At 40.5% G+C, this 27781-nt stretch overlaps 1 long non-coding RNA gene across 1 annotated transcript in view; it reads left to right on the forward strand.

Moving 5' to 3' along the window:
- The window catches only part of LOC146895797 (uncharacterized), a 52706-nt gene extending 26974 nt beyond the window's left edge, over positions 1–25732 (forward strand). The window contains exon 3 of the long non-coding RNA XR_015739368.1: positions 22030–25732. This is a non-coding gene — a long non-coding RNA (uncharacterized LOC146895797). The remainder of the gene's footprint in view (positions 1–22029) is intronic.
- The last annotated feature ends 2049 nt before the right edge of the window (positions 25733–27781 follow it).

The following is a 27781-nucleotide window of genomic DNA, read 5'->3' on the forward strand; positions in this document are numbered from 1 at the left end:
GCAGAGACATGGAGTCTCTCTGACTCTGCCTATGTTTTCCCAGCATTCTGCTTAGTTTCCCCACCTAGCCATATTCTGCCCTGTCATAGGACAAAGTACCTTCTTTATTAACTAGTGGTATTCACAGCAGTCTGAGGAAAATCACACATCACCTCTTCTTTCCTGTCTAATTTAAATGGAATGTTTAACATAGTAAAATTACATATTGCAAAATAGGTATCAAGCAAGAATTGTAGTTACAGTGTTTATATCTATTTTATCTTTATTATAACTAAGGAAAATCATAATTATAGCTATAAATTCTTCAACTCTATCAAAGATTCCAGAAAGATATACTATTACTCAAGTGTAGCAAGGGGGGCCTGTTTTGTTGGTTCCCCACGGCCTGGCTAGCTTAGCCCCAAAATAATACACAGAAACTCTATTCATTAAATCATTGCTTAGTCCATTAGCTCTAGCTTCTTACTGGCTAACTCTTAAATTAATTTAGCCCATTTCTAATAATCTGTATATTGCCACATGGCAGTTGCTTATCGGCAAAGATTCGGCATGTCTGGCACTGGCAGCTCCATGGTTTCTCTCTCTCTCTCTCTGCCTTCCTTCTCCCAGCATTCAGTCTAGTATTCCCTGCCTAGTTCTGCCCTATCAATAGGCAATGGCAATTTCTTTCTTCATTACCCAATAAAAACAACACATAGACAGGACCTCTCACACCACCTAAGTAAACAGGAAGTACATTGTAAGCAACTTCCAAAACACTGTAATTGACAGAGACAACTCGTTGCCTGGACAATCACCCAAACTTCTTCTGTAACATTCTTCTAGGCATCCATCTTTAGCTTACAGGCCCATAGTATCTGGTAGACTTTTCCATGAGCCAGGAAACTTCAAAGACAGTTCTGCCTATATTGACAGTTTGTCAGTCTCTTTTTTCTGTGTCCTGCAGAATGTCTGGAAGACTCTTTCATGAATCAGGAATCTAAAAGGACAGTCTCACCTTTAGGCAAGTTCAGAAGCCATTTTTCTGTGGTTCTTGTATGTCCAGTTCGTACAGCATACCATCAAGCAGTCCAGGCATGAGCAGTTTCTTGCCCAAATGGCTAACCGCCTCCATAAGAAGCCTCTTTGATGCCCATCACTCTCTTGAAGTAGATTGATGCTGCCAGGGGAAGATGTGTCTCACTGTCTTGAAAAGTCCTAAGTTCTTAAAACATTTTAAATGCCATATTCTGAAGGTCTTTGAAAGATTTGAAGAATCCCTATCCATCTAAAATATATCTCTCTACATCTGCAAAACCTAACTAATATGACTACAAGCTTGATTATTATAGATAACTATTAACCTATATTTCTTAATTATACATCTCAGCTTTAAATGAGCTGCACAAACACAAAACCTCAATCATGAACAGAAATGTACACATAACAAAATTGATCTTAAATTTGTAGTAAGAGACCAAGATCCATACCAATGCAAAGTATGCATCTCTAAAGCATAACCCTTTTTAGATGTAAAGAAACATTTATGAACAATATTTGGGAATTTTTGCATAGTCCTCTCTAAACTGCTTCCTACTTTTTGTTCGGCAAAGTAATTTTGTGAGTTTTGGCTTATTGCATATCTGTAATCCTTTTATGACCAGGACCACTTCTTAAAGGGCTAAGTGGCCTGGCTAGGACAAAAGCTGCTATGTCTTTTGACCTGGCCTAGTCCAACATGATGGAGGTCTGTTCACTGCTTCTGAGACTGCTGGTGGGAGCCGTCCTTACCACCTCAACTCTGGTAAAAAGTTGGCCCATGCTGCCACCAAGTAACTTGCAGCCTGCTGTCCACAAACCCAACTGAAATGCTCAGACTCCTAAAAGAGTCAGAGCTGTTTGAGCTGGTGAACCAGGAAGCTGTCATTTTTAAAGAAATCATGCAGTTTTTAGTGAACCTCTCTTAAAGGAGCCAAGGTGCTGCTTGGGACCAGCAAACAGAGCCTATCTGAAAAAAAATATATGAGACTACCAAGAAGTTATGCTTGACTCATGTTTTTGTGAGTTTTGAAGCCCTCTTTTTAAGCTTTCTTAGGTTCTATGTGGATATACATTGCCAAATGTTCGGACGCCATTCTGTTGATGGTAACTGCTTGTTTGTTCCCAGCCACTTAGATCCAAAATATACTCAGAAACTATATTAATTACAACACTGCCTGGCCTTCAGTTTATGCATATTTCTAGTTAGCTCTTATATCTTAAATTAACCCATTCCTTTTATTTTGTCTTTTACCATGGGGCTCATGATATACCAACAAGATTTCAGCATCTTTCTCCTCCAGCAGCAGCTACATGGTGTCATAGGACCAAAGCAGCTTCTTTAATAACCATTGGTATTCACAACATACTGAAGAAAATCCCATATTTCTGCCTACTACCGGGATGTTATAATTAATATCTATTACAAAATATATTCTTAACACAATTTAACTCCTAGCCAAATATCTAAGTAAGGGGAGGGGTGTAGGCCCCTGTCTCCCCTTGCTCCCTGGAATGCAAATCAAGGACTGTTTTGGCTAACCAGTTAAGATTCCTGCTAAATTCTGTGCTCTGTTCTGCTAGCCTGGTGAATTAACCATAGAGCCATGTATTACTTTGGAATGGTATTTCCCAACCTGCTCAGGAGAGCTCACAGCACCAAGGTCCCTCTCACCTGCCTGCCACTGCCCCGCACCTCTCACTCACCTGCCTGCAGAAAAGTTCACACACGACGCCAGTTCCCCCAACCCCCTCTGGCTGGGAGGGATTTCCGTTACTGGCGAAAAGGTATATTTATTTACTCTGGATAAAGCTAAATAAATTGGCATTCACCTCTTGGCGAATGACTCGGACTCTGTCTGTGTGTCTGTGTCTTGTGTTTAACCCCTAGGCCCTTGCCCAAGCTCATGGTGGTAGGGAGGGTGGTGATGCAGATCTCGGGTGATTCTATGGGGAGGGGCTTCCTAGTATGTCTCACATTGACCCAGATACTGATAAGTTATATACACAGGAGTAAAAACTTGACTCTCCCACTAAGGAGATCTGGTTTTCCTGTGTTCTCTGTCATGGATGTGCACATAACCATGTTCTTTGCAGATCTGTAGTTAAAGTAGTTCTACATTAAAGGGAGCATCAAGAAAACAGTACCTGATAATAAAAAAGGGACCACGTGAAGTACACAGGGTGAAAGACCATGAAATGCCATGTCTGCAAAATCATGATTCATCTGGTTGAGGTTGATGGAAAGGGAGATTGGCAGTACCAAATGAAATATCATGATAACTGTCTTGCTGATCAGGTGTTAAGTTCAATTACAGAGGTGCTGGATACCACCAAGGTATGTGTGCCAGTTCTGCACAGATAAGGATTATTGTGACATGCGGCTTATTGATGTGGTCCAACGGCATCAATTTATGGGTGGGACTATTGGTTGCTTCCCTTCTTTGGAAACTTGCATGGCACCTTTTGGAACAATGAAAGCTAGTCCCTCAGGGGCATGACTTTAGGTCAGTTGCAGTTCAGGGGTCTCTGGGCCCTGTTTCTAAAGTACATGGCTTCTTTAGCAATAGAGATTTGCCTTCCACCTCTGTTGGTTAGACAATAGCAACAGCAGTAGACAGTATGGTTTGGAAGTTTTCAGACAGCCCTGACCAACAACTCAAAGGAGGACTTCTCTTAGCTGATATTGAGGTTTTGTTAGATATTCTCTTGGAGGCAGCACCATCATAATCTCCACTGCTCTGTTCTTCTGAGTCTCTTGCAGATCTGTTTCCTCTTCCAGTGAGACCTAATCCCCCCAGTGGGTTCTGGGGCTGAAACTCAATGAGAAAAGTTCATTAAAAATAAATATGTATACTTATACACTGAATTACATTTGTTATATTTTTAGGTAATTAGTTAATAGTAAGACCCCTTGTGGTTTTTCCAGGTATCATATTTTTATTTTACCTCCCTACTTCCTTCTCCTGTATTTACCTTCCTCCACCTTCCCTAAGGAGACCTTATTTTCCATATTTCCCTATCATCTCAATTGTACCAATTCTAATATTCCCGCCTTCTTCTGCACTGACCTCCCTCTCCTTCTCTAAGTTCCCCTCCCCTTGTCCCTATCAGATTATCTAACTCTTAGGAGATCTTCCTAAACTCATACTTAAGACACTAGTTCTTGTCCATGTTACAGTTTTTGGGTTCTAAGAGTCTGCAGTCCTCTTTTGACATGGACCCTTACTAATCCTGAGACTTACTATCTGTCTCAGTGTTTTATCACAGTGACAATCAAGACCATCTGGAGTTCTCAGACAAACAAACCTTTTCAGTTACTGCCTCAAAATAATATGGGAGATTGGATCTACCTTACCATCCTCCCACAGGACAAACGGCCACTAGAACCTGTCTGCATTGGACCCTGTCAAGCTCTCACATGTCCAACTGCAGTCAACTACAAGGCCTGCCACTGTGGATCCTTCTGTCCACAGTTAAGATGCTCCATTCACAGACTCTCCACTGCTCTGGTCTTTTGAGTCTCTTGCAGGTCTGTTTCCAGTGAGACCTAATCCCCCCAGTGGGTTCTAGGGCTGGAGCCTAATTGTCTTGCATCTTAGTTAGGGTTTCTATTGCAGTGATGAAACACCATGATTAAAACAACTTGAGGAATGGGTTTATTTGGCTTCTGTATGCCCAGTCACAGTCCATTGAGGGAATCCAAGGCTGAAACTCAAGCAGGGCAGGAACCTGGAGACAACAGCTGATGCAGGGACCATGGAAAAGTGCAGCTTACTGTCTTGCTCTTCATGGCTTGCTCAGCCTGCTTTCTTATAGCACCCAGCAGCACAAGTCTAGGTGTGGCAATGTACACTATGGGCTTGGATATGTATCTGCTTATATGGTATATGATTGGACATGCACCCATGTATGTTTTTGAATGTGCATGTGTAAGCAGAGAACAATGTTGAACAACTTCTGCTATTTCTCTGGATCTTATTTTGAAGATGTTTCTCAGTTCAGCTATGGTGCAGAACAATTGTCCATATTCTGTCAATTATGTTTTAATAAACACTGATTGGACACTAGCCAGGCAGGAAGTATAGGCAGGACAATCAGACAGGAAGTAGAGGTAGGGCAATGAGAACAGGAGTATTCTGGGAAGAAGGAAGCCCTTTCTGCAGTCCTGCCCAGACAGAGCAGAAGGAAGATGTGACCTGTCTCTCTGAAAAAGGTACTGAGCCATGTGGCTAACATAGATAAGAATAATGGGTTAATAAAATATAGAAGAGTTAATAAGAAGCCTGAGCTAATGGACCAGTCAGTTTATAACTTATGTAGACCTCTGTGTGATTTTCTTTAGGACCTTACTGTTGTGGGAACTGGGCAGGACAGAAACCCCAACAGGCAGGCCCTCAAGTTACACAGCTAGACCGGCTGGCCCGTGACACCCCAAATTTTACCTATCTCTGCCCAACAGTGCTGAGTTACAAACCCACACTACCATGCTTGGCTTTCACATGGTACCCAAGAGCTCACCTCAGGTCCTCAAGCTAGGGCAGCAAGTGCTTTACCCACTGAATTATCTGCCCAGCCCTTGCTGTGACTTTGGCATTTCCCTAGTGATCAGGGCTGTGCAGCATCTTTAATATACATGCTGCCTACTTCTGTGTTATTCTGAAGAAATGCCTTGCCTGTTAGTATCCATTGTCTATCTAAATCAAGCAGTGCATTTTATTGGTATTGAAGTGTATGAGACTGCATATTTTGCTACAGACATTGTTGATGACACAGAATTAGATAGTAATCAGCTATTAATCAGTTTCTGTCACTATGATTCAGTACCTAATCTTCTGTCCATGGCCCCTTTGCTCTGACAGAAGATCATGGTGGGAAGTATGTGAAGGACCCTGATGGTTGGAAATAAAAGAAATGGACGACTGGTGTCCCTCTTTATCCCCAAATGCACACCCAATGGCATCATTTCCTTACTCTCAGTCCTGCCTCTTACAGGTGCTGAGCCCTCCCCAAAGCACCAACACCTGGGGCTAAACTCTTCAGTACTTTTGGAACTGAAAAACATGTCAGTTCCAAAGCACAACATTTGCTTCGAAAATGTCTTTGAGATGCCTAGTCATGCATTGTTTGTTTACTGAGAGGAGGTTTCACTATGTGGTTATGGCTAGTCTGATAGTCACCGTATAGACCAGTCCAGTCTCAATCTCACAGAACTCTGCCTACCTCTGCCTCCTTAAATAAGATAAGAAGCACTATGCCTGGCCCTCTGTTCATATGTATTCCCTCTTGCCTCTACCTTTATAACTTTGTTTTTATTTTTGCTTTTGTTATCTGTGAATTTTGTATTCAGTTTCAAATGTCATTATGAAAATACATATCAAAATGTTCAAGTTATAGTTTTTGGAGTAGTTTTACAATGTCAGATTTTATACTTAAATCTTCAGTCCATTTTAAGGATGCTTTTGTATGATGTGTTCTGTGAGGTACAGGTTTAGCCTTTTGCATGCTGTTTTCCAGTCTCCTCGGCAGCATTTATTGAAGAAATTTTTCTTCCCCCAATGCTTAATTCTGTCATCTTCATTAAAGATCTGTGTGCAGGTTTGGTACTGGGCTCCCTGTGAGAGATTCAGGCCCCAGAAAGATCTGTGATCCATAGCCCTAGCATAATCTCTGAGTATTCTGGCTCTGAGCCCAAAACCAGTGAAAGAAACACACCCTGGATTTGGGTCCTGAGTCCGTGAAAGAATCAGTTTATCTCTGAACACAGAGCCAGAGAAAACTACTCTGAGACTGAAACTAGAGCCAAAAGAACACATTTTGCCTCTAGAATCTGAGCCTGCTAAGGAAATTTTTCCTGTCCCTAAATTTGGAGTCTAACACCTATAAAGGACAAGAGAAAGAAGCAAAATTTGGCCCTGAAATCAGAGCCTTCTTTGCTCATGGTAGAAAACCAAGGAATCCCTGAGCAGGAAAATTCAACCAATCCCTGAGTAGGGAAGTAGTAAACATTAGTTTAGAGATGTACAATGACCTTTTCCAGATCATAGCCCAGATGGGGCAGCCAATCCCAAGGTTGTAGAATTGGAATAACCATGGGAGGCAGCCAATCCCAAGTCTGTAAACTTGGAATTCCCCTAACCCCTTTGGAGGCAGCCAATCCCAAATGAGTAGACTTGAAATTCTCCTCAACCCTTGGGAAGCAGTCAATCACAAGTTTGAAGACTTGGAATTCCCCTCAGTCAACAGGAGGCAGCTAATCCCAAGTGTGTACACTTGGAATTCTCCTCAAACCTTGGGAGGCAGAAAATCGCAAGCTTGAGTACTTGGAATTCCCCTCAACCCTTGGAAGGCAGAGAACCCCAAACTTGAAGACTTGGAATTCCTTTTAGCCCACAGAAGGCAGCCAATCCCAAGCCTGTAGACTTGGAATTCCCCCTCAGCCCACAGGAGGCAACCAATCCCAAGTGTGTAGACTTGTAATTCTTCTCAATCGTTGGGAGGCAACCAATCCCAAGCTTGGATACTTGGAATTCCCCTCAAACCTTGGGAGGCAGCCAACCCCAAACTTGAAGACTTGGAATTCCCCTTAGTCCACAGAAGGCAGCCAGTCCCAAGTGTGTACACTTGGAATTCCCCTCAAACTTTGGGAGGCAGCCAATCACAAGTGTGTACACTTGGAATTCCCCTCAACCCTTGGGAGGCAACCAATCCCAAACTTGATGACTTGAAATTCTCCTTAGCCCACAGAAGGCAGCCAATCCCAAGTGTATACACTTGGAATTCCCCTCAACCCTTGGGAGGCAGCCAACCCCAAACTTGAAGACTTGGAATTCCCCTTAGTCCACAGAAGGCAGCCAGTCCCAAGTGTGTACACTTGGAATTCCCCTCAAACTTTGGGAGGCAGCCAATCACAAGTGTGTACACTTGGAATTCCCCTCAACCCTTGGGAGGCAACCAATCCCAAACTTGATGACTTGAAATTCTCCTTAGCCCACAGAAGGCAGCCAATCCCAAGTGTATACACTTGGAATTCCCCTCAACCCTTGGGAGGCAGCCAACCCCAAACTTGAAGACTTGGAATTCCCCTTAGTCCACAGAAGGCAGCCAGTCCCAAGTGTGTACACTTGGAATTCCCCTCAACCCTTGGGAGGCAGCCAATTTCAATTGTGTACACTTGGAATTCCTCTCAGACCTTGGGAGAAAGCCAATCACAAGCTTGAAGACTTGGAATTCCCCTCAGCCCACAGGAGGCAGTCAGTCCCAAGAATGTAGACTTGTAATTCTACTCAAACATTGGGAGGCAGCCAATCCCAAGTGTATAGACTTGGAATTCCCCTCACCCCACAGGAGGCAGCCAATCCCAAGTTTGTAGACTTGGAATTTCTCTCACCTCACAAGAGACAGCCAATCCCAAGTGTGTAGACTTGGAATTCCCCTCACCCTATGTGGGACAGCCAGCTGCAAATGTGCTGAGGGATAATGCTTTTGTATATCAAAAATATTTGTCACTCATATTGGTTTAATAAAATGTTGATTGGCCAGTAGCTAGGCAGGAAGTGTAGGTGGGGCAACCAGACTAAAAGAATTCTGGGAAGAGGAAAGGCAGAGAGATGCAGTTCCCAGCCAAATGCAGAGGAAGCAAGATGAGAGGTCCTCACTGATAAAAGCTGAGTACCGGGTGGGACAGAAGTCTCCATATACACAAGTCTGTAGGCTTTAAGTTCCCCAAACCTTCTTTTCTATAAATCCCCTCCTCTCCATGTTCAGGGTGTCTCCTGTTCTGCTCCTGTTGCTGCTGCTCAAGACAATACACACAGAGGGACCCAAGTGTTACTATTCATGCTTCTGTAGTGGCTTGGCCTTGAAGGCCTAAACAGGATATGCACTCAGCTACAGTCACTAAGAGCACCTTCTGTGAACATCTGCTATGTTTCCTTTTAAAAGGTGGGCCATATCTACCTCCTCTCTCTCTGTCTCTGCCTCTGTCTCTGTCTCTCTCTCTCTCACTCTCTCTCTCTCCCATCTCTGCTTCTCTGCCTGTATCTCTGTCTCTTCCTCTCTCTCATTTCTACTCTTTCTTCTCTTCTGCAGCGCCTGTCCCAGGGCTGGTCTCCCCACTCCCCTTCCCTCTTTTTATGTTTCCTTTCCCCTAATAAATCTTCTCCATGTGAAATCTGTTGCATGGCATCCTTCTCCCTCATGCTGCTTCTTTTTCAATTACAACACCAAGTTAACCTACAATAAAGACACTTTGCTCTTGCATCAGATTTGGTATTGTGGTGGTAATTTGGGGAATCTGCACATTGGACATAACCCCTGCTCTGTTTCATCTTTGGTCATTACTTGGTTTTTTATCATGCTGGCTCAATAACTTTAGCTTTGGGTAGAGTTTGAAATGAAGAAATGTGTTACATGCTGCTGTATTGATTCTCAATAATCTTTGAATGCAGTCAGGGAGGTGGCTCAGCCATTAAAAACTATTGTTCTGGCAGAGGACCAGAGTTCAAGTTCCAGAATCCAAGTGGTGGCTCACAGCCATACACAGCAGTGTGGTGCCCAGACATACATGTGAACAAACACTCATATTCATACAAGAAAATACATAAATCTGAAAATTAAGAAATAAATTGACTGTCTTCAGGCTTCTATATTTCTATATGAGCTTGCTCCCTCTCCTATGGAGAATGCTTAGGGTTTCAATAGAGATGACAGAGAATCTGTAGGTCACTTTTATTAGTATAAACATTTTGACAACATTTCTTCCAATCAGTTAACAAAGTTTGTACCTGCATTTATGTGTGTCTTTTTTGGTTTCTTTTTTAACCTGTCTGCAGTTTTTCATCCTCTGATCTTTAATACTTTTGACTGAGTTTACTTGTAAGCATTTAATTCTCTTTAATGTTGCAGACAATAAAGCAGTTCTCTTAATTTTTAGATTATATGTTGTTAATGTATGTAAATGAACCTGAGTTTTTTGTTTATTGATTTTTTTCATCCTACTAGTTTATACTCAGTATGTTACTTTTAACTTCAAAGTCCTGGATTTTTCAGAGTATTCTAAATATGTTATCATGTCATATGCAATTTCTGTGTAGATGTATTTTTTTCTTATTCTCACCCAATAAGCTAGTATTTCCACTGCTATATTGAGACAAGTTGTGAAAGTGGGTATCTTCTTCAGTTCAACTTCTCACTGCTAGCTGTGTGGTTATCTGTGTTGTAGTATATGTCCGTCTGTGTGTGTGTGTGTCTGTTTGTAAGGACATTCTCCCATACCTAGTTTATTGACAGGTTTCTATCGGAAAGTGTTGTGAGTTTTGATACCTTTTTCTACATTTGTTGAGGGGCTCGTGAAACTTTTTCCCTTATTCTCTTTATTTGGTGCATCACATTTATTGAATTCGGTATCACTGAACAATACTCCTCCTTCATTGATGTTTAAGTGAGGGCAGGGAGCTCCAGGGGTAAAGGAACCAGTGACCTCATAGAATTGTTTTCTATTTCATTGACTTTCTTCTAGTGTATCTATGATTTATATTTTTATAGATTCTTGTCTTATTTTTTATATTTTCTATCTTATACTTCCAGAGGTTATTTTATACTGCATTCGTTTTTAAGAGTATTAATTAAGATTGTTGAGTAGAAACCTTACTTACTTTTAAGATAAACATTTACTATTTTACGTTTCTCTTTAACCATCCTTTCACTTGTGTGTGTAACAGGGTCTTTGGGGTACCAGTCCCTCAGATCCCTTTAGAGTCCAGTCAAGATGCCGCAGCAAGTGAGGGGAAATCAAAGAGGTTTGAGAAAAAAGAAATGAATTGGTTCACACACGTCTTCTTCTTTGCATGCCCCTTTATTATTCTCTCTTTATTGTTCTGCCCCTATTCTAATTCTCCTGTCCTAATTCTAATTACTCCTAACTTCTCTATATATAAATACTTTTTTCCCAGAGGCTTGAAGCAAAAGAAAAAGTTTCAAGAGTCACCTCTCAATGGTCATAAGCACATTCCTAGGTTAAGTGGTAAGGAACCGACCATCTACCATGGCAACACAGGACCTCAAGGTCTCAGGATCAAGACCATGATCAGTGAAAGTGTGGGCACAGTGCTCAGCGACAAACTTTGCAACGTGTGTGTTGTCAGCAGATTTGCAAGCAAAGAATAGGCGTACTTTTCTAAGGGTGCTCTGTGCAGTCCTTAGTAGATACCTGTGACTCAGACCTTGTACAAAGCTATGATGTTCTCTTTATATAAAAAGCCTTTGTCTAATTGAACTGGTTCTGAGGTGTAAAAGATCTAATTGTGTGCAGTTAGTAAAAGGAGCAAAGCAGGTTTTTAAATGTCTACAGTTCTTATGGGACAATGGATCAGGTTATGAAGCATATCCTAGTATATTTTGTAAAAATCAATCTTACACAGCTAAACAAAAAGTCATCTTTCTGTCCATCCACAGACACATGTGCACATAAGATTGAGATCTTATCATAAGATTACATGTACACATTACATGAGATTACACACTACAACACAGGTATGGGGGAGACACAGATCTGCTTTAACAAAAGTGAGCAACAGCTTCCAGAGTCAATGGTCCTGCAGACCTTGTCTGTACAGGATGAGCCTCCATCAGATAACCACTCTTCTGGTGGGTTGACAACTGAACACTAGTTGTCACCTGGTGTAATTCTTCATGGATCCTGACATGTATGGCAGAATTGTTTTTCAGAACTCTGTTTTTATGTCTGTTTCAAGTAAATAACATTTACACACAAGAAAATACAAGTATCTTTAGACCTTGTGTTTTAGCTGAGTATATTACATCAGTATTTCTGTACATGAAATAGAAAAGCAGATTTTTTAAAAATTTATTTTTATTTGAATTTTTTATTATATGCATATGTGTATTGCTTAGTCTGAATACATGTGGGTGCACCATGTACATGCTGTTTGCCCATGGAGGCCAAAATAGAGTGTCAAATCCCCCCTGGAAATGGAATTGCAGGTGATTGTGAGCACCACGCTGGGCTGAGTTAATGCTGCCTCAAATCTACCGCAGGAGACTGAAAACTGAAATAGGAAAGGATTTTTTTTTGTTAAAGGAGCATTTATCAATAATGCAACATATTGATGTCAGAAAATAATCTCTCCAGGCTCTGCCAGCCCTGCTGGAGGTACCAGATCTTCCTGTCTCACACTCAGTCTCCTTCCCCTTCCCTTCTCCCCACTTCACATTTTCTCCCAAGTCTATGTTTTCTTCTCCCAGCCCTCAGTTTTTCAAGTGCATTCCTCATTATCGCCTGAGGTTCTTTCTCATCTCATGAGTTTGATGGATATAAACATGAATCCTCTGCCACCCAGGACTCTCGTGTTCATTGTAAAGCAGAAGCTAACAAGGCCTACACATTAATGTGGATAATGAAGTGAGCATTTATGTCTAATAAATGTCCATGTAGGAGCTGGGCTGATGGATGAACTGCCCATGGCTGAAGGAGCACTGAACCATAAATGGTGCTGCCACCCGTGCTTGGAGGATGATGGACTCAAAGCACACGAGAGGGTGAAACCCTCCAGTGCATTTGGAAACTTGTTTGTCCCCAAACGTGACAGCAGGATCCACCAAAAAGAGAGCCCTGTGCTGAGGAAGATGATGAGGAAGGAAAGAGCAGACTCCAGTGAGGACATCCACAGGACACACCGCAGCCTCAGAGGCCAGAGCTCAAACCAGCACAGCAAAGTCTCAGCTCTCAGCACCAACTTCAAATGATCGAAACCGCTCTGAAAGTAGGAAATCAACTCACCCAAGGGGCCTAATTCGTGAGACGACGCCACCACCACCAACAACAACAACAAAAAATGGAAGCAAGGAAAGAAAAAAGTGGCTGCTTTGAAAGTAGAAGTTCATCAACTATGTATATTTAGAATTTCTTCCTGATGTCTGAGGATTTCTCCTTATGAAAACACTACAAGTCGCTTTCTGAAATTTGCCTGTGTTACTTGTTTTCTACAAAATACCTAGCTCTCTCTCTCTTATAAATGTGATGTGATAAACCTTTTCTAGGGAAATGCAACACACACACACACACAGAGAGAGAGAGAGAGAGAGAGAGAGAGAGAGAGAGAGAGAGAGAGAGAGAGAGAGCTCTATAGTGCCAATGGATCCTGGTGACACAGGGCAGCAGAGAAACATGTATTATTATGTATCATTTCTTTATTATTTTTGTCAGCTTTAATTTTAAAAATTGATGCATGTCTGTGTGTGAGTATATCCTCATGCATGTGGGTGTCCACTGAGGTCAGAAGGCAGCCTCAGATGCCTTAGAGCTAGAGTTTCAGACTGTCGTGTGTTGCTTGCCATGAATGCTGGGAGCTGAACTCTGTTTCTCTGGAAGAGCAGCAAGAGCTCAGGAACTCTCAGCTAACTCAGGCTCCTAACATGCATCTTCCAAAGTGGCTCTTAGCATCATATTGAACCCTGGGACAGGAGTCTCTGGTTGGGGGAGAAGAGAGGCTTTGAAGTATTTTTTTTTCTCAAGCTTTCCTTAGTGTGACAGTCAGTCAAAAACTCCTATTGCCTGCAAAATGTAGATCTGCATGGTCATAATGAAATGAACCTCTGAAACTGTAAGCAGGCCACTGTCAACTAAGTATTCTCTTTAGAAGAGTTACCATGGTCATGGTGTATCTGCAGAGCACCAGAAACCCAAACTAAGACAGAAGTTGGTGCCAGGGACTGAGGTATTGCTGTGAAGTGCCTGATCATGTGTTTTGGGGGGAAGAATTTGGACTTTGGTACTTTAGGTTATGAAAATGGTGGAATGGTTTAAGCACTGCTTTATGGTCCATACCAGTAGCAGCATGGAAGACAGTGGTGCTGAGTGTGACTTGATCAATGGTGGGGGCTCAGTCTGGAGATATCAGAGGAGAAGAATTTTACCATGCTGCCTAGAGATAATTCTTGTGATATTTTGAAGAAGAAGGTGGTTACCTTTTGCTCTTGAAGGAACAGTATGCCTAAGACTAAAGTGAAGAGATTTGGGTTAGTTCCATTGGTAAAAGAAATCTCAAAAGAGCCTAACACAGACACTGTTGTGTGGATGCTACAGGTAACGTTAATGAAGATTTAATAATGAAAAGGAACAAGGTGAGCAGGGTAAATTAGAAAATGTAAATTTTGAGGAGAAAAAGAGCACCGAGAAGTTGAATGGAACTAAGTCCTATGTTTAAAGAGATAAATGGATTAAGAAATTGAATAAGGGGAAAGGTGACCTTTGGGCAAGATTCCACCCAGCTAAATTTCTAACCTGTAGAAAGAAACTAAAGAAATGGTTAGAGCAAGTGTGGTGGAGTATGCCTTTAAGTCCTGTACTGGGAAGGCAGAGGCTGACATATCTCAGAGTTTGAGGTCAGGCTGGTCTCCAAGCAAGTTTCAAGACAGTCAAGCAGATGGTGAAAGACAAAAAGTTGATGAAGGTATAATTGAATGAGGGGAAATGTTCTAGCTCCAACAAATAGCAGAACTTGGCAGCTCCAGTCATATGATCCTGAATTTAGAGATAAGGACAGAAATGGAGTAAAGATGCTGAGGCCAGGCATGTGTCAGGAATGTCCCTGAATGGTGGCCTAGTAGAGAGCTTCTGTGTGAAGCTATTAAATTGAAGCCTGGATTGCCTTGGAGAAGAGGCCCAGTGGAGTCAGCAGTGAGAACTGGGAGTGCAAACCTGGACTCGGGGTCCAAGGCTGAACTGCACATGGCACATCCCAGTGCTCAGGAGTGTCATGTCCTAAGAGACCTCACAGGTCCCTCCTAACACAGGCTGCTGCTACATCTAGCACAGCAATACAGGGTGAGGATCCAGGCAGCCACCTAGAGACACTCAAATTGCTGTCTTCTAAGCACAGTGCCTGCTGCTCAGTCTGAGACAGTGAGTTTAAGGTCTCACCTCACCTCTAGCGTCACAATAAGCACCATTTCTGTGGGTAGCCAAGTCATGAGTCATCATCCAAGAAATATACATGGTAGGCGCTCAGACCTGTGTGTTTTCTCTCTGTCTGTGCATCTCATGTCCTCCAGGAAGAGAGAGATAGAAGAGACAGGCCCATCTGAACCGTGACTGGTGATTTGAATTGATGTGACCTAGATAGATTCAGGTGTTTGAATGCCTGGCCCATAGAGAGTAGCACTATTGTAAAATGCGACCTTGTGGAGAAAGTGTGGCCTTGATGCAGAAAGGGTGTCGCCAGAGAGATTGGCTTTGAGTTCCTAGAAGTTAAAGTTGGGCCAGTGTGACTGACTTTTCTGCTGAAGCCTTCAGATCAAACTTTAGAACTCTCAGTTCTTCTCCAACACCATGTCTGTCAGCAAGCTCCCATGTCATGCCATGATGATAAAGAACTAAACCTCTGAAACTGTAAGTCAGTCCCATTAAATGTTTTCTATTATAAGAGTAGTTGTGATCATGGTGTTTCTTTACAGCAATAAAACCCTAACTAAGATAGTCTCAAAGTTAATTCAACTAATGACCTGACGTCTTTGTATCTGTCAAAGTGATCTTCAACTGCCTCTGTACTTATGTGGCTCCTGGAAGGTAAATAAAGTCACAAAGGGCAGGCTTCCAGACTAGAGAGCATCAGGCATGAAAAGGAGAAACCTCAATGAATCTTGCTAATGTTTTAATAGTACATGTAGTAATGATCCTTCTTGAAATTGACATGCTTGCCTGGACACACATGGCTTTGGGATTGACATGACTTGGGTCACAAGTAATGAATAAACAGCAGAGACAGATTCAGAAAACCTGAGATATGTGAGATGTGATCTGAGAGTTACTTCTTTATGTTTTGCTTTATTTCTTCCTTAATTTTGCTAAACAATTCCTTATGATTTGGAACTACTCACAGATGAAGCCATGTAACTTTCCAGTCCTCTTACCTCTGACTCTTCATCAACCTGGATTGGAGGTTTTCCTCATTCTAGTTCATGTGTCAGGTGTCATTTAAATCATGTAAGGCTACACTGTAGTATGCAGTAGGCCCTTTGTCAGCAGAGAAAGCATAGGTCTGTTCATGAATCTCTGCAAGAGTTGATAAATTTAATTTACATCACCAAGTAGTTTAACTTGGTTGACAAAATTTTGTATATACCCTATTTCTTTGCCAAAGACAGGTTCATTATTGGGTTACTTTAACAATTGAAATTCTGCCATGACTATGATTAGAATGCTGAGCGAGGCTCCTACCCAGTAGTCCCAGAGCTGGAAGCAATGGTTCCTCCACCATTTTGAAAGTGGACAGAGGTTGAGCCAGCATCCAGAGCCACTGCAATCAAGCTGCTTACCATTTTAAAAGCTCGTCAAGACAGAAAAGAATTACAGATACACAATAGGACAGATTCAGACCTAAAAGACCTCTAAATGAGTAACAGTGTATTATAAATGTATGTAGCTTTGGGAGAGAGAGGAAAAATAATAGACAGTTATAAATAGAAGTAAATGATATTAGCAAAGGTAAAGTCTATAAAAAGTCAATACAGAAAGTCATAGATTAAAGGAGTAATAAAATAAAAAGTTATTTAAAATGGAATATACACAGAGAGTCTGGATTATGAATATTATTGTGTTTTTTTTAATTATTTGACTGTGAAGAAGCTAAGTACAAAGATACATTTCATTGTATGGGCTGCAAAGCTAAACTAACATATGTTTTAGAGGTATTTTGTCTTAAAAATATGAATCTAGGGATATGTTACCTTGAAAAAGAGGTTCTTCTTTTGTTTCCACAGAGGATGAGAACCTGTGGATTCATTTCAGGCTAATGTGATCTGATGGACCAAGACCCTACGTAAGGTCACTGTGAACACATCAAAAATCACATTGCCCAATAAATAGCAGGATAAAATTTGAAGAGAACTATACCTATATTCCCAAATATCATCTATAAGTGTTTGTTTACATTGAAAGAGGGATATCCTATAGAGAATTTCATTGGTATGGATCTTAGTTTATTGATACAAAATTAAGGTCAATTTTGTTTTACTATGTATACGTATATTTCTGCTCTCGATTAAGGTATTGGTTTTGTGTAGCTCTTTTGAAAATGTAATGTATAATTAAGAAATATAGATTAATATAGAGTCATGTATAATAGTCAAGCTTCTAGACATGTTAGGTTTTCTCAATATATTTTAGTTAGATAGATAATTGTCAAACTTTCAAAGACCTTTAGAATATGGCATTTAAAATGTTCTAATAACTTAGGACTTTTCATGACAATGAGACACATCTGCTCCTGGCAGCATAAGCTACTTCAAGAGGAAGACTGGCATTGAAGAGGCTCCTTATGGAGTTAGTTAGCCATTTGGACAAGAAACTGCTCTTGCCTGGACTGTTTAACTGGACATGCAGGACCCACAGAGAAATGACTGCTAAACTTGCCAAAATGAGATCTGGCTTCATGAGTCTGCCAGACATTCCACAGGACACAGAATAAAGTGACTGAAAAATTGCCAATATAGGCATTTTTTGAAATTTCCTGCTTCTTGGAAAAGTCTGCAGGATACTATGGGCCTGTAGGCTGAAGATGGTTGCCCCAATGGTACAGAAGAATGTTGGGTGACTATTCTGGCAGAGAGATGTCTCTGTCAATTCTAGGGTTTTGGAAGTTTCTTACAATGCACTTCCTGTTAACTTACATAATATTATATCTTTCTGGAGTCTTTGATGGAGTTGAAGAATTTATAGCTATAGTTTTTTTTAGTTATGATAAAAGATAAAGTAGATATAAATGTTGTCACTATAATTCTTGCTTGATACTTGTTTTGTTATATGTAATTTTACTATGTTAAAGTTAAAGCCTTCCTTTTTGTTTAAACAGAAAAGGGGAAATGGTGTTGGAAGTCCTTCTGTCTATATGTTGCTTTTATTGGATAATGAATTAATAAACTGTCTTGGCCTGTTGATAGGGCAGAACATAGGTAGGCGGGAAAAACTAAACTAAATGTTGGGAAAAAGAAGGGTGCAGCCAGGGAGAAGCCATGTAGCCCCATTGGAGACAGATCCCAGAACCTTGCCGGAAGACCACAAGCATTGCGGTAACATATAAAATAATGGATATGGGCTAAATTAAAATGTAAGAGTTAGCCAATAAGAAAGTAGAGTTGATAGGCCAAACAGTGATTTAATTAATACAGTTTCTGTATGATTATTTCACTTCTGGGTGGCTGGGATGAAAAAGAAATCTCCTTGAAACACTTATGAGTTGGAACCCCTCACAGATGAAGCCATGTGACTGTCCAGTCCTCTTATCTCTGATTCTTCATCAACCTGTACTGGAGGTTTCCCTCATTCTAGCTCATGGGTCTAGTATCACCTGAATACTGTAAGGCTAACTATAGTACGCAGTAGGCCCTGTGTCAACAGAGCAAGCATAGTGTCTGTTTACGAATCTCTGGCAGGATTGATGAATTTAATTTACATCACCAAGTAGTTTTACTTGATTGACAAAATTTTGTGTATACTCGATTACTTTGCCAAAGACCGATTTTTATTGGATTCCTTTAACACTTGAAATTCTGCTATGAATATGCTTTGTTAGAAATGTAACATTTTTAACATAATAGAACATAGGTGGATATGTTTATGTCTTTTTACAATATCAGTATTTATTGCATAATAATGAATCCACAATCCCACAGCATGTCTTTGACTATAATTTGTCAAGGAATTCCAATTGTTTTTGATAAGTGGCCACTGGGAAATATTGGTTTTTATTCCAATAATAATTACTAATTTTAAGACTCAGATCTTATATTGTGTATTACACAGTTTTAGTGTGTATGCACGTACTTGAATGTATATGATATTTGTGTATAGGGTAAAGAATGACAAAAGAAGAATACATATACATACCATCATGTTTGTATATGTATGTGATGTGTGTATGTATCCATGTATGTGATATATCTGTGAATGTTATGTAATTCCAGGAGAAACTATATTTGTATATATGTATATATATATATGTGTGTGTGTGTATGTATGTATGTATGTATAAAACATGTGTGCAGGTATGTGATGTGTGTGTGTCTATGTATGTGTTGTGCATGTGCAGGCAATGAAATTGAAGAAGTTATATATATTTTGTGTGTGCATGTATGTAATGTGTGTGTGTTTTCATGTATGTGAAGTATGTGTGTATGTTATGGAATTTCTGTATATATATCATGTGTGTGTATATATGATGTGTGTGTGTATACCCATGTACTTGATGTATGTGTGTAGGTTATGGAATGTACATAGAAGGACTGAGGAATCTACACATAGAAGCTTTAATAACTCGGAGATATAGATTGTTTAAGATGCACTTGTCTAGAAAGGATAGTAAGAAACCAGCTGGAAAGCTATAGACAAACAGGGCTTAGCCAGGTTAAGGGTTAAATGAAACTGCAGGGTTGAAGTATGTAGACAGAGGATTCAGTCCCGCTTGGTCCCACAGTCCTTCAGTCCCAACAAAACACACAGAGACTTATATTAATTATAAATGGCTTAACCTATTAGCTCCGGTTTATTGTTAACTAGTTCTTAACATTTAAATTAACCCATAATTCTTTTCTATGTTAGCCAGGGTGGCTTGATACCTTTTCTTAGTGAGGCATTTTTATTTTACTTTCTGTGTGTCAGGGTGGTGACTTCAGATGGTGTGGACTTCCCCTCTGTATGCTGTGAATATGGTTTATTACCATTGTTTAGTAAAGAAGCTGCATTGCCACATGTCAAGGAAGACTATAGTATGGCAGAAAGTTCAAGCAGAGATAGATGAGGAAAGAAAGTTGAGTAAGGGAGACGCCATGTAACTACTACTGAAGGAGAAAGATGCCAGAACCTTACTTGCAAGCCACAGTCTCGTGGTGACATACAGATTAAAGAAATGTGTTAATTTATGATAAAATCTAGCTAGGAATATGCCTGAGCCATTGGCTAAAGAGTGTTGTAATTAGTATAGTTTCTGTGTGATTGTTTGGGTCTAGACAACTGGAAAGTGAAAGCACAGTCTCCATCAACAGAAGTGCAGGACCATGGGATGAGGGAGGCAAGGTGAGTGACAAAGTCAGGATAAATAGACTACATGGATAGGAACAGAAGCATGTGCTAACACGGAGCTGAAACACAGGGAGTTATCAGTTCTCTCCTGTTTGGTCTCAGCACATGAGAATCTGTTGTGAAGGTGGCGGTGGGTATTAGCAGTGTTGTGTTAGGTTGTATTTTGGAATATTATTTTAATTATGTAAAGATGTGTTACATTTGTTTATGCTGGGGAATATTAGCTTACTCATGTGAACATGTGTTACATTTGTTTGTGCTGCCTTTACTAACAATGTAAATATGTGTTACATATGTTTATACTGCCTTTCCTAACAATGTAGAGATGTTAGCAAATCATTTGCTAATGATGTAAAGATGTGTTGCTGTTTACAACAACTGTTTATTAGTGTTTATTAGTGCTGTTTATTAGTGTTGCCTGACTAATGCAACTGATTGATCTAATAAAAGGCCAAAGGGTCAATAGCTAGGCAGAAGAGAGATAGGTGGGATGGTGGGCAGAGAGGATAACTAGAAGGAGAAATTAAGACTCAGAGAAGAGGAGAGCAGAGAAGGAGGGAGAAATAGAGAGACTCACTTGGAGTCAGAAGCCAAGTAGATGCAAGGTAGCCAGACATGGAGACAGTAGTAAAGTAAGATACACAGAAAGAAAGAAAAGTAAAAAGTCCCAAGGAAAAACATAGATAAAGAGAAACAGTTAATTTAAATTATAAGAGCTAGCAAGAAACAAATATAAGATAAAGTCAAAGTCTTCATAACTAAAATAAGTCTCCAAGTCATATACTGGGAACCGGTTGGGGCTCCCCTCTTCCCCCAAAAAAGACTGTTACAGATGTGATCTTTTTGTGGGTCCAGGTGAAGGTGTTGTTTCTACTTCAGTTTGGAATATTTGAAAATATCTCAGGTCTGATTTTTCAGATGTTGTCCTATTTAGAGTTTCTATGACTGTGATATGATTAAACACCGTGACCAAAAGCATGTTTCAGAGGAAAGAGTTTACTTGGTTAACACTCTAATATTATATCCATCAGTGAAGGAAATTAGAATAGAAACTGAAAGAGGGCAGGAACCTGGAGGCAAGGCTGATGCACAGGCCATGGAAGGGTGCAGCTTACTGACTTGCTCCCTATAACATTCTCTTTTGCTTTCTTTTAGAGCCCAGGGCCACCCATGCAGGCATGGGTCTGCCAACAATGGGCTGGGCTGGGTCCTCCACCATCAACCAATAATTAAGTAAACACCCTACAGTTGGATCATATAGAGACATTTTCTCAAATGAGGTCCTTTCCTTACAGATAATTCTAGCTTGTGTCAAGTTGATATAAAACTATTCAGCACAATTATGATCTTAATGTCACCATTCTCGTGTGTCTAATTGATTTTGATACGTTCATGAGTGATGTCTTTCACTTTTAGGAATAGGCATTTATCTAGCTTTTCCTTATGGGTGGTGCCTGACAGAAAGCACAGGAGATGACCAAGCATCACCTTGTTGCTTATAAAATGGAGCCACATTGGGAAATACCCAGTCTGAAAGCCATGGATTTTACACAATAAGGAATATCTTAGAGCAGGCAGGGTGCAGCCTGATCTCCACAAGGTCATAGTCTAAGAATGAGAAAGAGAACAAAGAAAGGTGGAGTCAAATCACTATGTAATCAAAGATGGCCTTTTATTCCAGATCCTCCTGCCTCTACTTTCCAAGTTTAGGTATTCTAGTTATATGCTCCTGTGTTCATCAGACTCTACTCCAGAAATTTCAAAAATATTGCACTAATAGCATTTTGTCTAAACCATATAGAACTGCAAAAGAAATATTAGAGCATTTTTAGGTCTTTAATGGTTACCATCAGGCATAAATTCTAAGTTCCAAACAGTCTAAATTCTGAAAAGTTCTTTTATGCTCCCTTTTCTAGATTTGCACTCCTGTTACTCACATGACCATGTTCTTTGGTAAAGAAAACTGAACTTGAAATGCTTGAGAACAAAATAGGTAAACTGAGTTGAGAAATGTCTCTATTAAGGACTTTTTGATGCCTTCCAACTGAGCAGCACTGTGGAGCAGTGTCCTTATGGTCACCCTGCTGTGCCATAGCTCACACGATTGTAGCCACTCCTTGTCTAAGGTCAGTGAGACAGCTCGGTGGCTAAAGAGCTGATGGTACAAACATGGTAACCTGAGCTCAGTCGCTGGACAACAAGTGAGGATGGAAGGACTGACTCCACAAATCTTGGTCTTCTGTGGTAATGTGAATAGGCTCAAAACACGAGAAGTTTTCTGGAGCAAATGCAATACTCAAGAAGCTTACTAGGAGAAGATTTCTTGCAACTATGTTGTTGACTTCTTGACCATAAGTTCAATGGGCCTTGCCAGGTGCCAATGGCCTGCCTGTTCTTTACCTCCTGTAGTGTTTAACTTTTTTTACAGTGATAGAGACACCAATAATGACTGGATCAATGATTCCTTAGATGATAAATCTTTCCTATGTAAAAATTGATCTTGGGGCAGTACTTTCCATTTCTGTCTACAGCTATATCTCATTGTATCCTTTCTGCTGTACAGGAGTCTGCCATATACTACTCTCCATGCTAATCCACATGCCTCTTCAAGATGTTCATGTGTTGTGGTATTTAGTGAGTTACCACAGTCAACGTGTGGTTCCTGCATGTCAGTATCAACTCTATATGAAAGAGTTTGATCTCAGAGCCAAATCCCACTAAGCCACTATGAATCTATTCCTAGTTGACTTTCCCTTTAAATAAAAATTTAAACAGTGACACAACTGTATGTTGTAAGGAGAGGAGAGAGACAGAATGAGTAAGATGGGGTGTCCTAATACATTGTGTGAAAATAATTTGACAGAAGTCTCTGGAGTGAGTACCTGGCAAGTGTCATGGTGGTGGCACATGAGCTCATGTGAGAGGTGATGTATGCTGTGAATATGTTTTGTTGCCATTGGTTAATGTAGAACCTGCTTTCTTCAATTGGCTTAACAGAGTAAAGCCAGGCTAAAATAGATATCTAGAGAGAGTATGTAGAATCAGAGAGAAGCCATGTAGCTGCCTGCAGGAGACAGATACCCCAGAATCTTGCCAGTAAGGCACAGACACGTGGCAATACACAAATTAATGGAGAAGGTTTGGTTTATGATATAAGAGCTAGCTAAAAATAAGCTTAAGCTTTTGCTCAAACACTGTTGCAAATCAGCTTCTCTGTGATTATTTCAAGTCAGGGCAGTTAGGAAATAAACTAACAGAGTCTACCAACAATTAGCCCCCAAAGTGTGACTGATTAAATCTACATAAAACCTGAAAAGGCTTGGAAAGGAATCTTAGACACAAAAGAACAGAGTTAATCATGGCTTTTTGGTAGCAGCATTTTCCTGGGTGGGCTCTGTTTTCTAGAAGCAAGCAGAGACATGATTCCTTTATGAGAGGTCTTCCTGATTCAGCAGTGCTGAAAAAATAAATCCCATGTGATTTTGATGCATTAGCTTCCTGTGCCATGCTGCCAGCATGAATTCTGGCCCTTAAGGAAGACAGAGTACTTGAATGGGTTTGTGGGCAGCATGGACCAACTGGTTGCCAGAGGTGAGGTGGTGAGCATGGCTCCCACCCAGCAGTCTCGAAGGCAGTGACCTGACCTCCTCCATGTTGGCTTGGGTTGAACCAAAAGGCAAATAGCATTAGTCCTAGCCACACCATTTTGCATTTTAGAAGTGGACCTAGTCAGAAAAGGATTGCAGATACACAATAAAGACAAATTCAGAAGAAAAAGACCTCTAAATGGGTGGCAGTATGTTCAAAAACTATATGTAATCTTGGGAGAGAAAAGTAAAAGAGTATAGAGAATTATAAAAAGAAGTAAATGATTTTTTAAGAAAAAAAACAAAGTCTTTAAAGAGACAGAGTAAACTTGTAGAAAAAATAATTTCTTAAAAATAAGCCATGTGGGTGTTTTTTAAACATAAAGTAAAGAAAACCAGCATACAAACCACAAACCACAGTCCCAGAGAACTTAGACAACAATGAGAATCCCAAGAGAGACTTACATAAAGCTAAACTACATGGGAAATAGAAAAAGTCAAGATCTCCTGAGTAAATTGGGAGCATGGGAACCTTGGGGAAGGGTTGAAGGGGGAGAGGAGAGGCAGGGAGGGGAGCTGAGAAAAATGTAGAGCTCAATAAAAATCAATTAAAAAATAAGCCATGTAATTATGGAATATACATAGAGAGTCTGGATTATGACATACTATTGTCTTTTCTTTGAATTTTTTGACTGCGGAGAGACATTTGATTCTAGGGACTGCTAAGTTAAACCAACATATATACTTTAAAGGTATCTTGACTTCAAAATTTGGGTATAAGGATATGTTGTTTTGGAAAAGAGGTTTTTCTTTTATTTATACAGAGAATGAGAACCTGTGGGTTCCTTCCAGACTAATGTAGTTTGTTGTACAAAGACCCCAGAGGATGGCTGTGATTATCCCTAAAAACACTTCACCCAACAAAAAGTTGGAAGCAGTTTAGAAAGAACTATGCCCAAATTTCCAAATATTGTTTATAAATGTTTATTTACATTTAAAGAGGAATATGCTATAAAAATAAATACTTTCCATTGATATGCTTCTTGGTCTACTGATACAAATTCTAGGTCAGTTTTGTTCTATGTATATTTCTGCTCTTGATTAAGGTATTGTGTCTGTGAATCTTATTTAAAAACGTAATGGATAATTAAGAAATAAAGGTTAATACATAGGCATCTATAATAGTCAATTTTGTAGTGATGTCAGTTAGGTTTTCTATACATACAGAGATGGATTTCAGATGAATAAGTATTCTTCAAACCTTTCAAAGACTAACAGTATATGGCATTTAAAATGTTTTAAGGAGTTAAGACGTTTTATGACAGTGAGGCACATCTGCTCCTGGCAGCAACAGTCTACTTCAAGAGGATGATGGGCATCAAAGAGGCTTCCTTATGGAATTTGTTAGCCATTTGGGCCAAAAAAAAAACCCTGCTCTTGCCTGATTTTCTTGACTGAACTTGCAAGACCTACAGAAAAATGACTGCTGAAGCTGCCTAAAGAGGGTGAGGCATTCCTTCGAGGTTCCTACTTCATGAAAGAGTCTGCCAGACATTCTGCCAGATACAGAAGAAAGTAACTGACAAACTGCCAATACAAGTGAAGCTGTCTTTGAAATTTTCTGCTTCATGGAAAAGTCTGCCTAATACTATGGAGAGTAGGCTGAATATGGGTGCCTGAAATGTTGCAAAAGAGCTTTGGGTGACTGTCCAGGCAGTGAGATGTCTCTGTCAATTCTAGAGTTTTGAAACTTGCTTACAATACACTTCCTGTTGTCTTAGGAAATATTACATCCTTCTGGAGTCTCTAATGGAGCTGAAAAATAGATAGTTATAATTATAGTTTTTGTTAGTCATGATGAAAGACAGAGTAGATATATTGTCACTATGATTCTTGATTGATACTTGTTTGGTTATATGTAATCTAGCTATCTTAAAGCTAAAAACCTTCCTTTTGTTTAGACAGAAAAGGGAAGGTGATGTATGATCTGAATGTATTTTATTGTCATTGGTTAATAAAGAAGCTGCTTCCAGCCAGTGGCTTAAAAAAGTAAAGCCAAGCTGAAAGAGATATATAGAGAAAGTAAGCAAAGTAAGATAGAAGTCATGTAGCCACCCCCAGGAGACAGAATCACTGGAAACTTGCCAATAAGCCACAGTCATGTGGTGATACACAGATTAATGGAGATGGGTTACTTCAGGATTTAACAGCTAGCTAAAAATCTGCTCAAGCTACTGACCAAACAGTATTACAAATACTATAGTTTCTATGTGATTATTTTGAGTAGCGGAGTGGGGAAAACAACTAGTGATCTCTGCCAACAGTGAGACATTCTGAAGTTTGTTTCATCCAGTTCCTAGTGTCTGAGCAGAACATAGTATATTGAATATATATGGATATATTGAATATGTATGGATATATATATATATATATATATATATATATCGTATATTGAATATATATGGACCATCAAAAACATCAGTGTTGGTGCCTGGCAAGATTGCTTAGCTGTCGCGACCGCCTCGACCAGCAAGAAAGATGAAACACTTGACTCTTCTTTCTGTGGTTTATTCAGGAACCTTGAACAATCTTCTGACCCTGGGGAAAGCCAGCCCACAGCTTAAATAGCCTCTGGTTAGTCAACCCCAGCATGCTCCGTGGGAAATGCAGATAGGTCCAGATATGCGGAAGCAAGCTAGATCTTTAGCCTTAGCCATATATGGAGTTGTTTGTGACCAAGAGCACTCACCATCGGGGGGGGGGGGGTGGAAGGTGGAAACCAGCTCCATCTTTAAGGTGCAGCACTACGCAGCTCTCTACAGTTCCCCCTTTTTGTTTTAGATACCACAGGCAAGAGTAGAGGCCTCATCTCTGAATATAGAAAGACATTGGGACCTTGTGCTGATTCTCATTCAGGCGTCACCCACTCGAAGAGTATCAGACCAGTCCGATACCTTTTTTCAGATGTGGGATCTAGGGTATCAACCCACATGCAATCATACCTGCTCTTCTCTGGGCTCAAAGCAGCTGACCCCGAGTGCAGTGCTTAGCCTTGCATCTTGAGTGTAACAATTTGGCCTTTTGCCAACCATGCATGGGGGTTCTGTCCTGCTTCAATGGCCATAAAGGCTTGAATAATCATGGCTGCTTTGCATTGTTGAGAAAACCTGATCTCGAATATACACCACAGGCAAACCAGGGAGACCAACACCAAGAGTCCTGCTAAAGTTCCCATGCCTGCCCACTCCTTTGGATGATTCATGGCAGCAGTAATTCATGATAACAATCCTGTGGCTAGTCCTGCATCCACTCGGGTAGAGTTCACGGTGACGATGGCTACCCTCAGCTGCTCCATCATGGTATCAAATTCTCCAGTCCCGTTACCTAGGAGATAACTAGACAACTGTTTAGAAAATTTGCAGCATGGGTAACGTTCTCATATTTTATGCTAGTCACACAAAATCCAGCATATTTTCATTGACAGCCTAACTGAGCCATTTGCCAGAGGACATCGATTTGTTCCTGTACTAAATCAATTCTTTGATTAACCACCATTAGTCCTCCTTTCAGTTGTCCATTGATTCCTTTCTGAACATCCAAAGCCAATGCAATGTTGGCTGAAAGGTTATTCAAAGTCTGTGCAGTCTTCACAGTATGGCTCATGGCAATTGCCGCAGTGGCAGCTCCAGTCGCCAATGAAATAGCAGTAACAAAGTCATGGCATGGGGAGCATCAATAGGCACAGGCACCCAGCGAGGCATACAAGTGACAATCATGATGCTCCTCATGTTGAACTCTTCTAGTCAAACGCTCTGGCACCTACACCGGATCTTGTTGGTCCTGTGGGAAAACACAAACGGAACCTCATGCCTATGTCAGCATGGGATTGGGTCCGTGCCAGAACCCTGTCAGGATGTCCTTCCACTTGACCATCCCTTTAGCAGGGCAATGGGGCTCCTGATGTCTATCAGCTGCAGAACGACCTTGAGCGTCCAAATTTTTAAAATTTATAGTAAATAAAGCAAGGGAAAGTCTCTCTTTCAGGATATGGCTGTGGCCTATTCCCCTTTTTGTTTTTGTA

The sequence above is a fragment of the Myodes glareolus genome, chromosome 1 (genome assembly GCF_982192425.1).
Source record: "Myodes glareolus chromosome 1, mMyoGla1.1, whole genome shotgun sequence".
NCBI classification, from domain to species: domain Eukaryota; kingdom Metazoa; phylum Chordata; class Mammalia; order Rodentia; family Cricetidae; genus Myodes; species Myodes glareolus.